Genomic DNA, 16,507 nt, shown 5'->3' with positions numbered 1-16,507 from the left:
GTATCGCCGTTGGCAGTATATATCATAATTTACTTGGTACGCGCTGGAATCGGTAAGGATGTTGACCGACCAGAAAACTGGACTCTTTCCTATTGAGCGTAACATAAAATGCTCAGCGTATACCCTATAAGAATTCAATAGATCTAACGAATGGGCCTGGAGCCATTGAGTTAGTTGAATCTGAAACAAGAGAGAGAGGGAGAGACGGGGCCTTTATTGATGCCTCGCATCACTTTTGTAGAGCCCTTGTGTTGGCTCAACAGCAACGGTAGCAGACAGGTTTCTAAGGCATCAACAAGTATCACCGCCGCTACTATCATCAGCAGGTGCTTCTTCTTCAGGTCACGAACATGGCTTGCATAGTAGCCGGGAATTCTTCCTGCACCATGGGCTCCTGCAAGTCTCCCTCTATACAAGATTCTGATATTGAAACATGGGCCGCTACCCCCTGGAATCATGGTTTCCAGACACCCAACAGCATAGGCGACCAGGCCAGTTTTCTTGAGTCTCGTCCCAGTTCCATGTTGATCATCAGAGACAAGAATCTGCAGCGCAACAAGAATGAGAAGAGCCCGATCAAGAGGGTGCATAAGTGGGTGGTCTCTCCCTGTGTCAATGTCCCAGAGGAGAACGTTTCACTTGGCCGCAAATGCCCTTCGCCTATGCTCAAAAATAAACGCCCGCTGAGGTTGGATATTCCGCTCAAGTCGCCGGGCCTATGTGCGCCGTGCGCCACCGTGCAGCAGCGGATGGAGGTGAATGTGGAGGGTTTTCATTATGCAATTTCATGCAAACAAGGTTGGAGAGAATTCATGGATACCCACAAAGCGATTGTCAATGTTCTTGGTGATTCCAAACGCGCGTTCTTTGGTGTCTTTGATGGTCATGGCGGTGGGAAAGCTGCTGCTTTTGCTGCCGAAAATATTGGGCAGAATATTGTGGATGCTATGCTCCGCATGGGAGATGAAACAGACAATATTCTCGAGCGGGCTGTTAAAGCTGGTTACTTAACAACAGATGCAGCGTTCCTGAAGCAAGAGGTTGGCAGTGGTGCCGCTTGCGTAACTGCTCTAATTATTGATGGCAACTTGATTGTTTCCAATGTTGGGGATTGCCGAGCAGTTATTAGCAGAGATGGTGCTTCTGAAGCCCTTACATGTGATCATCGAGCTGGAAGGGAGGACGAGCGGCAACGGATAGAGAATTTGAGTGGAATTGTGGAACTCCGCAACGGTGTTTGGCGAGTTCAGGGATCTCTAGCCGTGACTAGGGCAATAGGAGATTCGCACATGAAAGAATGGATAACCGCTGAACCAGAGACCAGAAAGATTGAAATTACATCCGATTGCGAGTTTCTAATTTTGGCATCAGATGGGTTGTGGGATAAAGTCAGTAATCAAGAAGCAGTGGATATTGCTAGGCCTTTCTGCATCGAGCATCAGTTTAATTCAACAGCATTTAGCGGCGGGCCTAAAGCTGCTTGCAAAAAGCTTGTAGATCTAGCAGTAAGCAGAAAATCTCATGATGATGTTAGTGTGATGATAGTGCAACTCGGTCCTTTTGGCCTGGAATCGACTAAGAGCGGATGAGGTGAGGGAGCAATGCGAAAAAGATCTGGTCTAAAAAACCATTAGATTGTTGTGTGAAATAGAATAAGACTGAATGAGATGAGAGGGAATTATGCCATCCATACAGTCCTCGACTTCACAACCAGATAACCCAACCTGGGTGTAGGGGAAGACACCTATATCCGTTTATGTACAGCACCACAAATTGACAAGTCCAGGTCCAATGATTATTTCCACTGTTAGTTTCCAATTCTACTTCAATAATCGTGCTTAAATTTGTGATAAAAATGACGTAAGAATCAGCGTCTTTCAGTTAATTCAATGTTTTACCCAGAGTGAAACTGTGGGTGTCTTTGACATCAGGTACATGTGAAAGATGCGTTGTTAATTTGTTACATATAATATCAATTGATTCCTGAAATGATATGTTATTGGAAATTTATTAATGGTAAATTGGTTAACAATCAAATTAATAATTTTTTTTTTTAATTTCTGAAATGAAAATATTAATGGAAAGATTTTATACTATTTTATTTTATTTTATTTTATTTTATATATATATATATGTATATATATATAAAAGGTTAATGAAGATTTATTAATGATTTTTTTTCTATTTTGTTCACAGTTCCGTGAACTCAATTACGAACTGTGCAGAATATTTGTCCAGCAACTTGATTTTGAAAGTGTCCAGGAAATTCATAATGTTGTAATATGAAAATTTTCTAAAAACAAAGACTAAATTAATAAATTTATTAATATTTTTTTCTAAAATTTAAAATAAAAATATTAAAAATGAAAATTAAATTAATTGAAATAATTTTCAAATTATTAATAATAAATTTATTAATAATTTTGTTTTTATAAAATTAAAATAAAAATACTTAAAAATTTATATATTATTTAATTTAATATATATTCATTTCGGAAAAAACAATTATACATCTTTTTCGGGATGAGTATAATCTTATAATTTATTTTTTAACTACAAATTATAAAAAATAATTTATAATCAACATCGAGGATGAAAACCACTTCCTCTTAGAGTGCCCCACTTGCAACCACATTAGATCTCAGTTTCATAATCTTTGTCACAACACTGACCTTCCTAGCTTTTTACAATGTCAAAATTAAGTAAGCTCGGGAGGCTTCTCTCCAAGCTTTTTGAGCATAGGAATAAAATCTTAAATCAAAATAAATAATTTGTTTCTTTAAGTCTGATAGACCAATGTTTAGTATTAGGAGACATTAACCATCATCATATTTTTAATATAAAACAAAAATATTTCATTTGGACATGTGATGATAGGATTAGATACCATTGTCCAGGGTTATATGTAAATTAGAAATAGATATATGTTTCCATGTAATCCATTTTCCATTTCTTCGTAAATTAAAATGGATTGAATCCATATTATAGTTCAACACAATATTTATAGATATGATATATTTGTATTTTTTATTTATTTATTTTTATTTTTAAGTTTATTTTATTTTATTTATTTATTTGTTTTTAAGTTTATTTATATATATTTAAGTTTTAAGATATTTTTTAATCTTTATATATAATAAAGTAGAGATAAATCAGGTGATGTAGTAAAATTAGGTGTTGGTCAATTCCCAAAACATTGTAGGTGTGATTATATAGAAGTTGGAAATCAAACACTTTCTCTCATAAAAATTACCTTATACTAATTTAATTTTCAAAATATCTATCACACTTCAACTCAATAAAGCTATGGTGATTTTGGAGTATTTTCGTCATTTCATTTTGAGCAAAGAAATAAAATGTTAAAACATTCTATTTAATTACACAATCTAACTTATAGACTAAATGACTTTTTTTCCAGATATTTCATCCATAGACTTTCAAGTAAGATTGTGATTTTTTCTTATTTACAACACGTTTTTGAATGCATAAATGGATTTAGCACTCTGAACAACCTATGGAACTTCAAATTCTATAGATTAAACAACCTAAACTCAAGTTTTTAAAAATCTTTACTCGATTTTAGTTAAAATTAATCGTGAAAATTCCCATAAAAATGATTTCATCTATTAATCAAACCACTTAATTATAATACAATTCAAAGTTTAAAATTATATAGATAACTTAATATATATATGAATGAATGATTAATTTAAAAGTGTTTAAGCAATTTGTTTATTTTTTAAAATAACTATTAATTATTTTAATAATTATAAAATTTGGTCGATTTAAAGTTAGTTATATATATAATACTTATAAAAACTAAAATTATGATTAATTTAAAAGTGGTTATCAAATTTATTTATTTTTTAAAATAATTATCTGTAGGTCATATATATATATAATATTAGTTAAGTTATTTTTTTTTAAATAATTATTAAGTAAGTTTTTTTAATAATTATAAAATTATTTAAATTTTTCAAGGAAAAATCGTAATTTCCATTAATATGTTGAAAATTACATATTGTAGATGTTTAAAGGAGTATATGTTGTAAGTTGTATGTTCTTGTACAAAAACCCCTGTAGAGTATACTAGTAGTAATCACATAATTGCATGTCCAAAATAGATATATACATAAAATTGTTATGGAAACCAAAAGCACTAGCAATAGCTCAAAAAACCATGAAATCAGGCCCTATCAGGGCCCTGTATTCTCTTATCAATGTATGGGCAATGGTAGTACTGATAGAAGTCTGTCCTCACTGTTCCTGTATCACCCATATGCCCCTAGGCTAGATCGTGACCGCCTTGGATAACTAATCAGAAATCTAGTTGTGTCCCTTGTAGATGTGATGACAACAGATGAAGTCAAATTCCAATTTCAAATGTAGTGTATCATCCAACATATTCTCGAGTGTGTGCACATGACAAATAGACATAGTCTTGAACCAATTTATAATGATCTTAGAGTCACCAAAGATTTGTATATGCCTACACTCCTTTTCTAAAGCAAAATGAAAAAGATGTCTCAAAGTGATCAATTTTGCAAAGTTGTTAGTGGCATTTCCCAAACCCATCTGAATTTGAAAAAAATGATTATTTGATAGATGTAAGAGGGCTGCTCCCCCACAACCATGTGTTTGGGTTGATCCATCAAAATAGACCCAAGGTATGTTTTTATCAATGGCTTCTGGAATGATGGTTCGCAAGGGTGCAGGTCGATCATCATCAGGAATGCTCGAGTAAATGTATAAAACATGTGCAGAAGCTTGAGTCCAATGAGGTCCAATATCATTGAAAATGGATTTAGTGCAGATCTACCAAATAGCCCAACAAACCAATAGAGGAATATTCCTAACTTTAGGAGGATGGGTTGAGGTCCAATATGCTTGCCAGGCCTCAAGAATGGAGTTCCCCTGCCATCAAAGAGTGATAGAGAGGGAGGGGAGAACCTGAGTCCAAAAAGCCAAAATAGTGGGGCAGTGAAGGAAGAGATGTTCAATAGTCTCAGAGTCCTATCAACATAGGATGCACCAGGTAGGGCCATGGAAATATGTTTCTTTAACTTCTCTCCCGTAGGAGCTTTGTGGCGGAGGATAGTCCACATGAAGAGTCTGGTTCACGGAGGGGCATTCAATTTCCATAATACACTCCACCACCAGTCCATAACTGGAGGCTTATGTGTTGTATAAATAATAGAGTATCCATCCGTGGGTGTATAATTACAATGCTTGGCATGTGCCCAAATGAGTTCATCTTCTCCTTTGGTTAACCTAACATGTGATTCAACAAGATCATTAGTGTGGTTGAGCCAATCAGGATGCCAATTGTTAGAAACTCCAAGTTGTATAGCATATTTCTAAGCTTGTGAGAAAATGTTAAAATTCTCTGGGTTGACGATTTGTTCAAGATATGTAATACCATCATCCGTTAAGTAGTGAATGAGATCAAGAGGGATCCTAAAAGCATTATACCACATCTGGACCATGGATCCATACTAACATGAACTAAGGAGCAAAACTTAATTCTCCAAGCCAGTCCATCTCATATGTAAGAAATGGAGTTTAAGACAACACGCCAAATGGATGAGATGCACTCCCGGTTCCAAGTGGGGAGTCTGACCCAATCAAGTGTGTTAAGGGGCTAGATATATTTATGATAAACCACCTCAATTCATAGGCTTTTTGCAGTGAGAATTTTCCAGCCCATCTTGGCTACTAGTGCTTTAGAGAAGGATTCAAGGTTTTTGAGTCCCCATCCTCCCAATTTCTTAGGTAGTGCAATCAAGTCCCAACAAACCCATGCATATATGTGACCATCTTGTTTCCCTTTCCATAGAAATCTACAACACAACTATTGAATTATCAACAAGATCCCTTTTGGAATCTAGGCCATCGACATTCAGTAGACTAGAGTGGCTTCCAGAACTCATTTGATTAATAAAATTCATCCAACTCTGGAAAGGTATTTATGATGCCAAATATTTAGTCTCCTTTCAATCTTGGTGACAAGCCAGGTCCAATTAGCTATCTTGTAATGAAGATAGGGGTGAAACTTATTAAAGCGGAAAGCAACCAATTATGCCAACAACTTGATCCAACCAATTTGACCAAAATTTCAATTCAATTACCAATAATTATCAACTAGACCATAGGGATATAATGTCAAGAAGCATCCATAGAATATTTTTGAGCTCTTATTAATCCCTGTGAAAGACAAGGACTATAACAATTTTCCTAAAAAATTAGGCACCATATTTGCCTCCGAAACAATAATATGCTTGTTGAAAAAGGTCATAAATAAAAAAGAAAATACATAGAAGCCTCAAAGATACTGAAACATCCAAACAATCTCAACATATATGGTGGTCTTGTAGTAAGTAACAACCAACTCTCATTAATCTCACTACTCTCCCCACAATTCAACATTTTTTTTCTCCCTTCTCCAATTTGGTTAGTTTCTTCTTCTAGCTTTATTTGGTTGCATTTCCCTTTCTTCTTCCTTCTTCCTTCTCCTCTATCTAATCTTCCTTTCATTTATGTCTCATAGCATGTCTTTTTCCTCTTATTCCTTTTGTATTCCTTCACTCTTTCTCTTTCCCTGGCTTCTCTCTATCATTACAATTCCATTTTTTGTCCCTCAAAATTGAGTTCTCCCTTCTCCTTGTGTTGTCAATCCCTCATTTAGATCATTCCTTTATCTCTTATTATCTTCTGCCTTCTCCTTTATTTTCATTCTTTTCTTCTTTCCTCATCTCCCCCTCGTCGTATCTCCTCCTTTAGCATTTTCTTCCCTTCGATTTCCTTAGTATTTCTTCCTTTTTCTCCCATTTGCATTTCCCTCTCTATTCTATTCTACATATCCCCTCCCTACCCATATCCTTGGTTTTTATTGTCTTCATTTTCTTTATTTTACTTAAATTTATTTGCATTTTAAGTTTCTGAAATCTCTCTTTCATTTTTTGAACTTTATGTATTTGATAGACTCATATACATTAATTTATATTCTTAACGAAATATTAATTAATATATTATATTATATGTTTAACAACATTGATATATCAATGTTCCTAGCACAATGTATATTAATGTGTTAAATGTTCTCTATTAATAATATAATACACTAAATAATAAATATAATTATTTATGTGTCTAACAATAAATTGTTAATCATAATAAGAATAATAAATTCAAAAACTTAATTATCACTATTAAATTTTTTATTTATCATTTTCAATTCAAACCTTTAAGTTCGTATCATTTTCCTTTATTGCGGCTCCTTTTTCCTTTACTGCGGCTACGGCTCCTGCTCAAAACGGGTCTGCTCACGCTGCCTATCATCAAATCTCTTTTTTTACTACGACGATCTAAGTAATACTGCAGCGATCTGTCGCTGCGGCTCCTTCTTCCCTTACTGCGTCTACAACTCCTGCTCAAAATGGGTCTGCTCACGCTGTCTCAGCACTCCTGTCGGCTCTCACGTTGTCTCGGCACTACTTTAGGCTTTAATTCCCATTCATTTCAAGCGATGATGATCTCGGCACTGGAATGAATCTGCTCTTGCTCGCGTGAATGAATCTGCTCACGCTGTCTCAGCACTGGAATGAATCCTTTCTGTTTTGTTTCCCTTATCTGTCAGAGAGCAGGTTTGATGTCTTGTATTTCTTCTCGTAAAACCCACTCATATGATACGATATCCACGAGCATACTTTTCTTCGCGTGCTTAAAGCCATCAACTAAGTCGATGCTCTGTACCAATCATAGTTGGCATGCTTTTCTACCCGCGTGCTTTGCCTTAAGCGGTAGAGTGCCAACCACAGTAATACCCTTTTATATACTATATAATACTACGATGATCTAGGGTTTCTTTTGCGGCTAGTTTGACTGTAGCCCTTCTGTTTCTTCTGCAACCAGCTTATTACTGTGGCGATCTAGGGTTTCTTCTGTGGCCAGCTTGAGTAATCTATGGCTCTTTTGTTCTATGGTCAGAGGGTCTCTTCTGCGGCCCTTCTTTCTTCTTTCTTCTGCAGCCAGAGGGTTTCTTCTGCAACTTTCTGGTGTGACCTTCATCCAATAGATTGCATATTCCAGATTTATAGATCTGTACGTAGATTTGAATAGCCTATGTAGCTCCCTTTTGTAAAATCTTCAGAAACACTTTTATACTCAGCGGGAGAGCATTCTCCAAATGGCTCCCAGCTTCGCGAAAATAGCTGCTGGTTCAGATCTGTCCTCCTTTGGGAGGCAAGCTCTTGCCCATATCCTTAGTGAAGCCCCAGCTCCCACTGTCCAGGTGGACCAGGCCTCACTCGATGAGGCTTTGAAGTTTTCTGAAAGTGCCCTAATCTGTTGATTCAATGGTTTTTGGCCGCAACTAACAGCTCTCCACAGTTGGATCTTAGAGGTATGGAAGCGTGTCATTTCTGATGCAATTAATATCTACCCCTGTGTTAGGGATTTCTTTATAGTATATTTTGAAAACCATGAAAGCAGACAATGTATTCTAGATTATGGCCTTTGGTTTTAGGAAAATTTAGACCTATTTGTGAAGCCATGGCACCCATCATTCAACCCCTCAACAACAGTCATAACCTCAGCACCAGTTTGGGTGAGATTACCAAACCTACCCTTGCATCTCTGGAATTCCTCCTTGCTCAAAGCCATGGGAAATGCAATTGGAAAATTTTATTGCAGGTGCTCAGAAACAGAGGAATATTTCAGAACCACCTATGCATGCATCTATGTGGAAATGGGCTTTAGCGCTAGATTCCCAACTGAAATACACCTAACAAGTAAAGACTATGTGTGGAACCAGAAACTCGATTATGAAAGTGTCCTCTTCAAATGTTGATCCTGCTTTGAGACAGGCCATCTAGCCAAAAATTGCCCAAAGGCCTCCCAGAAAAAATCTGATAAAAAAAATCAACACAAATCTACATGGTGGGAAGGAGCACAAAAAGAACACTACACTGTCATTAAAGAAGAATACTCTCGAGAAAACTCTGAATCACAAGAAATCGACCAAGAAAGAAACAAATCTCAAAACAAGCAGGGGGCAAGCCCCGCCCAACAAAAATCTTCATTTAACAGCAAAGCAGATCTCTTAGACCAAACTCCTTCTCCGACTATCTTCAAAAGGATGAACACAATAGATTACGAAGCTAAGACACCAATGTCCCAGGAACCAGAAGAGATGAAGGAGATGAAAGATAAAGGAAGTTGGAGGACCGTAGAGAAAAAAAGAAAAGCTGCAACACCAATCTCACCAAGAAAGACGAGGAGCCAAACAATTAAAAACTAAGAAAATTATAGGTCCGATAGACCAATTTGGTCTCAGTGGACGTTAACCACCACCACCACTATCATCATCATCGTCATCAATAATTTGTCACTACATATGGTTAAAAATTTAGGTTTAGGGACTTTTATTAATTAAGTTAATAGAAACTAATTAAATGATTTAACTCTTGTCACCTTTTATTTATTTCTTTCTAGGGTTTTCCTCTCGGGTCTTTTGCGTGCTTGTTTTTTCTAGTAGTATAATAAAAATGCTTTGGCGTTTGTTTCACTATCCTCTATTTGTAGATATCCTTTATCTCTTTTCAAATCACATATTCTTTATCCTTTTTCAAATATTCTCTTGAGAACGGGTATTAACAAGTGTTGCATGCAATTGGTAGTCCCTGCCAGTAATGTTTATTTGTTTCTTTCAACGAAATGATTATGTGAATTGCTTGCTTCAGCTCATGGCTTCTGCCGATACTTGCATGCATTTTATGCATCTTCACTGCAGTTTAATTCCAATTGCCTTCTGTAATTTTGATATAAATTTGTACTATTAAGCATGCATCTTTATGACAGTTTAATTCCAATTGTCTCTTTTGTAATTTTGATATCAAAATTTATTATTAAAAATAATTGGGCATATAGAGATGATCTTTATGACGGGTAGGTTAATTCTAGCAGCCCTGTTGTTAGAAATGCAAGATTTGTTCCATTTATGTACTACTCAACTCAACTACAAGATAAGTAATTTGTAAGTTTTATTATTAAAAGGAATTGGGCATATAGAGAAGATCTCTATGACAGGTAGGTTAATTCCTGCCATACTACCCCTTTTGTCAGAAATGTGCAAATGAGTTAATATCTCAACTACAAGATAAGTAAGTAATTTGTACTTTTGATATCAAAATTTATTATTAAAAAGAATTGGGCATATATAGATGATCTCTATGACGGGTAAGTTAATTCCTACCATGCCACCCATTTTGCAAGAAATATGCAAATGAGTTAATATCACAAATATTTTATTTAATGATAATTATTTTATTTTTTATTTTTTTGGAATCTAACTACTTCTTTGATAAACATTTGCTTTTGTTCGCCTTGCATCTGCATATTATGTATATATACTTTTAACTCATAACCTTCTCTACATTATGTGTTTATCATTTCAATTCATAATCTTTGTAATTTATGATTTTAAAAAGGTTTTTTCCTAGAATCTAACTACTTCTTTGGTAAATCTTTGCTTTTGTTCGCCCTGCATCTGCCCATTATATATTTATACTTTTAACTCATAAGCTTCTCTGCATTATGTGTATATAATTTCAATTCATAATCTTTGTAATTTATTATTATAATTTATTATTTTAAAGAAGTAGAATATATTATAATTGAGTTGTGAATTGGAATTTTTGATAAATATTATAAATTTTATTATTATTTATTTTATGGAATAAAATGAGATTTCAGTTACAAACATTTGTTTGGACTGAGTGAAGATAACTTTAATATGCCTATTATAATGATGCAGCTCCATAATCCATTTACTCAAAGAGGCTTCATGAATTTAAAACAATAGAAAACCGATATTATTTTAAGATCTCACTATCTCAATTTGGGTTTATATTATTTACGTTAATATTATTTTAAAATCCGACTATATTATTTAAATTGGTTGACGTTTCATGACAACGAAACCAATAAACAGTAAAAAACTAATAACCAACGACACTAAATAAACAGTGAAAAACTAATAACCATTTAATAAATGGCTCCAATATAAACTATAATATGCATCTTATGACGCGACTCCATTTAAACTTTATTAAATATAAATTGCCTTCCACACTCTCTGGCCCCCCCTCTTCTTCCTCATCGACCTTCAATGGTGCTTGTCTTCATGCACTCAATTCAATGATTGTCCTCGCCTGGTGCTCAGATTGTGTGCAAGTAACATGGCATTCATGTCATTATTGCATTTTCCTAGACATTGCAGGGCAGCGTGGCGTTGGAGGAGGTAGCCGCTTTAACTTAGAATTGGAGTGGGGAAGAATCTCGTGGTCCTAAATCGTAAGAAAAGGGATAACTCTAGTGTTGTGCGGTGGACTGTGTCGGTAGCTGATCACACTCGTCGGATACCCTGCCCGATGAATGGTTTCCGCTTACGACCGACTGCAACGTTTCCCGGGCTGCATTTTTAAGAGAGTGCGTTGTCATGTGACTGGGAATCAAATGAACGATTCCAGGTGGTCAAATATTTGTACATGGCATTTGATTTCCACCCACATAGAAACAAAACGTACAAGACAACATACAGCGGCAAGTGTACTCTTCTGGGTGAGTGGAGAATTTGAAGCCTTGCAATGACATAGAATTGACATACAATTATTATTGGTTGTGAGGTGCATTATATGGGCAATCATGGGTGGAGGTGTAGGATCTACAAGGTGTGTGCAACTTTGGTACCAGTGAAACAAAGAGCGCATGAGGAAATTGAAGCCCTACACTTGCAGAGAATTAATGGCGGTGAGGTGGGAAGTATGAACATTATAGGCGGAGGTGCAAAAATGGGAGATTGTAACATTGGTGCACACATAAACAAAGGAAAAAAAGTGGATCCGAGTAGTAAACTCCAAGAAACTGATGGAAATTTCTGGTAATTTCAAATAAATAAACTGAACAAAGAAAATCCTCTGTTTTGCACAAAATTTTCTCGAGAAAACAGAGTTTCAACAACACACATAAAAGCTTTCTATTCATTAATAAACTGCCTGATACATATTTGGGATTCACTAAGAACTTCCACAAAAATCACTGTGTTTCTTCTTGCACAAAATTACACCGCTGTGTCTGTAAAATTTTACATTTACTGCTGTGTAGATTGCATTTCAATAACAAAAAAAAAATTACATTCGTTGGCTGCTGCGAATTTCCCTTTTTTTTCTTTGCACTGCTGTGCATAAAATTTTCATAGCGCTACTCCGCATTCCCCTTTTGCTTTCAACAAAAAAAAAACTTCACGCTGCTGGCTTCCCTTATGTTTCATATGCCATAAAAAAATAAAACAAAAACATATGACATTTACATACCCCGTGAATAAAAAACTATTAGAATTAAAACATTACCAAGGTTTACCTATATTCTACGAACCAAAATAAATTACATTAATTGTTTCACTGACAAAGTCGGTAGTCAACGAAACTTCCACTTCACGTTATGCAATTTATGGTTCTGGCTTGTACACAACAGTTGATCTTGTCCTCATTGATCGAACGGCTGATGGCAATATCAGGAGGCCCTTCCTTGCTGAAATTTACCGGCCGGGAATGGGTGGTTTTGGAACCGTACTGTGGACATGCGTCGGCAGCTGGATGTGATCGGAGCCCCTCGCAAAATACCACTCTGCGTGAAAGGTGGTGTTGGGAAAACTGTTGGTGGTTTCCGGAATTAAATGACACAGCAGTTCCAAATTACATTTCAACAGAAACACATACGCCGATCTATCGAAGTGATAGACTTACAAAAGATGGAAAGAGAGCGTTCGGAACAGAGAGATGGAAATTTAATTGTAATCTGTCACAAAGCACACACTTTGTTACTCTCATTTTGTCTTTGTTGGATATTATATATGAGAAATAGTATTTGCATATATTTTATCGTATAAATCTGTCATTGTTTTGTATACGAAGAGTTTATATATAAGTAATGTAATGGTAGGTTTGTTACCTTTCATCAGTGGTATGTTGTGATCTATTCATTTGTGAATGACCACTTTGTGCAGTGAATGAAACAGAGGGGCCTAGGTGTATGCTTTGTAAATGGATTCTATGAGCGGCTTGTGCATTGGAACATGGCTGCTATGTCAGCACTTTCATGAGCCAAGAGAGATTGACTTGATCGAACCTATTTCATTGTTCACCTATTCAGGTACTGATAATAGGTGTGAACCTCAACTCAATATCATAAGTAGTTAAGGCTCTTGTAAACAATCTATAGAGAAAAGTGAATCTATAAGTCAAGTGCAAAATGAATGGATCCACGAATATGAAAGAGGTAAGGAACATAAAGAAATCTCTAGTCAGCGAAAGACAGATCAAATTTCAAGACTGATTCATTCTAGCAACAATTTGGTTTCAGGACTGATTCTTTCTAGCAACAAAAATTTGGTGAATATTACTACGTTGTTAGATTTCATAAGGATGCCAGTATAAAATAGCACAACTAAATCTCTAGATTTCATAAGGATGCCAACATAAAATAGCACAACTAAATCTCTAAATTTCGAGATTTAGAGGCCACAAATAATATAATGATAGCATAAAATAGCACAACTAGATCGCTAAATCTGAAGATTTAGGGCCCTCAAATTAATATAATGATAACATATGTACGAACGGTTCAAAGAATATCTGTTGGTTTCATTCTTACACTGTTCACTAAAAAATTATTAATCTCTCTTTTACTTTCGCTCTTATACTTATACTTTCAGCCAATAGAAAATGCATAGGACCTCAAAGTGATACAAAGAAAATTGATAGCATCTCTTAGGCATAACATCAATACTCGTAGTTTCAGCACTTAGTTAAAATAATTCTTTGCAGGATTCCCAACACATCAATATAATACGAAGGTAGGTGAAATTTGATTGGACTTATCAAATAAAAGAATGCTTCAAACATAAAACATGATGGAAATTTCTGCTGATTTCAAACAAAATTCAACAGAGCATAACAATGCTCTGATACCACTGTTGGGGATTTTTCTGGTAAAATCCCAAAAACAAATAAACTGAACACAGAGACAATGCTCTATTTTTCTGCCACAGGATCTTTTGCACAGGGAAGCTAACTTGTTTTCTCAGAACAGAAATTTTTCACACCCAAAAAAAACTTTGCATTCATCAATATGACTGCCTGTTACAAAAAAAAGGTCTTCCTCTTAACATAGGGATTTCACCAGCACTGCTTTTACAAAAACATCTTCCTCACACAGAGGGATTCTCCAACTGCTGTTACAAAAAACATCTTCCTCACACAGCGGGATTCACCAGAGATTATGCTGAAGAGCATCTTCCTCTTGACATAGGGATTCACCAGTATATGCCATCTTCCTCTTGATAGAGGGATTCACCAAGAGACTGTGCTGAAGAGCACCTTCCTCTTTAACAGAGGGATTCACCAAAAATACATTTCAACCAATCAAGAATTTACTCTGTCTCCTTCTGAGATTTTACATTGCTGTGTGTAAAAATCTCATTTACATTTACTGCTGTAAAAACAGAGTTTTACATATACTGCTGTAATAAAAAAAATTTACTTACATTTACTGCTGTAAATGTAATTCCTTACATTTCATTACAAAAAAAATCTCCTTCACTGTCGCGCTGCTGCAACTTCATTTTATTCCCAAACAGGACATCAAAACATCCACGGTGCTCTGTTCTAGTTTCTACCTTCATCTTTGTTTTCGTCTTCACCCGCGCACTGCTGTGCGATCTATAGCTTCCATCACACACTGGTCAACGCCACTCACAAAAAACATATATTTCTTATGCACTGTTGTGCATCACACTGACCATAGACTCTGACTAATTTTTTTGTTTGCACGAGCTGTGCATTTTCCACCGTTTCATTACCAATACAATATCAAAAAAAACTGGACTGGACATTACCTACGCTGCTGCGTGCTGTCCCCATTTTCATTCAACAGAAAAATATTCACACTCTGCCATGATTTCAAATTACATGGTCTGCGTATTGCCCTCCTTCTTTTTACTCTGCCCCCTGTTCTTCTTCGTTCTACACACTGCAGTGCGTTTCATTGCATATTCAAATGAATGATTAAAAATTACATGACAATACCATTTCTTATGCCATACTGCCGTGGATAAAAAAACAATATAATTAAAAACATTTACCGACATTCTATGACCTCAATTAATTTCATTAACTATTTCAGCATGGCGGTCAATTAATTTAGTCAGCCTTGCATACGGCTTCAACAGTGATACAGAGGTCAAACTCAAAGCTTTTACGGCACGTCAAATTCTGGCAGCTTGATTGCAATCGACGGTGGATAACGAAGAACTCAATCGGGCGGTTGTGTTAAATATTGGAAGCCCTTACTTGATCAACCTTTATATTGCGATGGAGCAGTGGTTTTGCAAACGTACAGAGGACGTGTGGAGAAATCTTATTGCATCGGGCTTGTGTGTATGGAAACAGCTTCACAGCAAAAGGCGGTTCGATGAGTGTCAGGTGGTTTTGCTGAAGTGGTTTTCTTGTTGCCGTCATTGTCCCGGTCCGCGTCCGCAAACTCCGCCTGTAGTTGGAATTAATATTCCAACAGTCCCCCTTAATTTCAACTGCTGGGCGTTCAAACATACCCAAACACTTCATAAAAAAAATTCAAAGCTTTTCTACCTATTCATATCAGCTTTCCTTTCATCACTTTCACTGCTTTGCTCAGGCACTCCAATCATGTAATATCCTCTTTCTTTCTGCTTCAGGCAAGATTTCCAATCTTTGCATCTCCAAGCTATCCTGCAACCTTTCTTCTCTGCATTTATGGCAGATTTAATTTCATATCTCTCTCCTATAAGAAGATCTTCATCAAAGAATATAGTTCAACAATAATGATAAAAAAAACTTACAGGCTCCCCTTAACTGTATGCATTGTCTTCTTTCAGCAAAGTTTTCTCAAAAGAAACTTAGATCGGCTGGGGAGCTCAAGGGACTTTCAGACTGTATTTCCTTCCTTCTCCATACTTGTGTAACTTTCTTCTTTTGCATGGGTCTAGCTTGCATAGGAGCCCATGTTAAGTTACAATCACGTGCCATATGCCCAATGTTATGACACTTGAAACATTCTACATTGTTCATGAATAAGATTTCATGATTTCTTCTTGTAAAATTGTTTCTTGGAGGTTGTTGAAGACCATAACATCTATCTCTATGAAATGCTCTACAGTCTTTTGCCATATGACCAAAGTTTGAACAAGAATAACAATAACCAAAAAATGAACTTTGGTACCTGGTAGATGGTGGTTTCCTTGACGTACTTCTGAAGCTTTGCTGCCTTGAGATCCTTTGATGATAACCATTGCCTCTTGCCTCTTTGACATCATTAACATTTCCTCTTGGAGCTGGTTTTATGCTTGGAGTAGGATTTCTTCTATTGTAACCTTGATTTTTCTCCTTGCCTTTGCTGGAACTAGGAGCATCAC

General features: G+C 35.9%; 1 pseudogene; it reads left to right on the top strand.

Annotated features, from left to right (window-relative positions):
* Window positions 1-239: 239 nt before the first annotated feature.
* On the top strand, window positions 240-1,589 carry LOC149211753 (putative protein phosphatase 2C 53 pseudogene; annotated as a pseudogene).
* Window positions 1,590-16,507: the final 14,918 nt, after the last annotated feature.

This window comes from Pinus tabuliformis, chromosome 1_1, assembly GCF_031772625.1.
Source record: "Pinus tabuliformis cultivar Carrire ecotype Pingquan chromosome 1_1, CPIR1, whole genome shotgun sequence".
Taxonomy (NCBI): domain Eukaryota; kingdom Viridiplantae; phylum Streptophyta; class Pinopsida; order Pinales; family Pinaceae; genus Pinus; species Pinus tabuliformis.
Note: the sequence above shows the minus strand (reverse complement) of the source record. Positions and strands in the feature narration are given on the sequence as shown.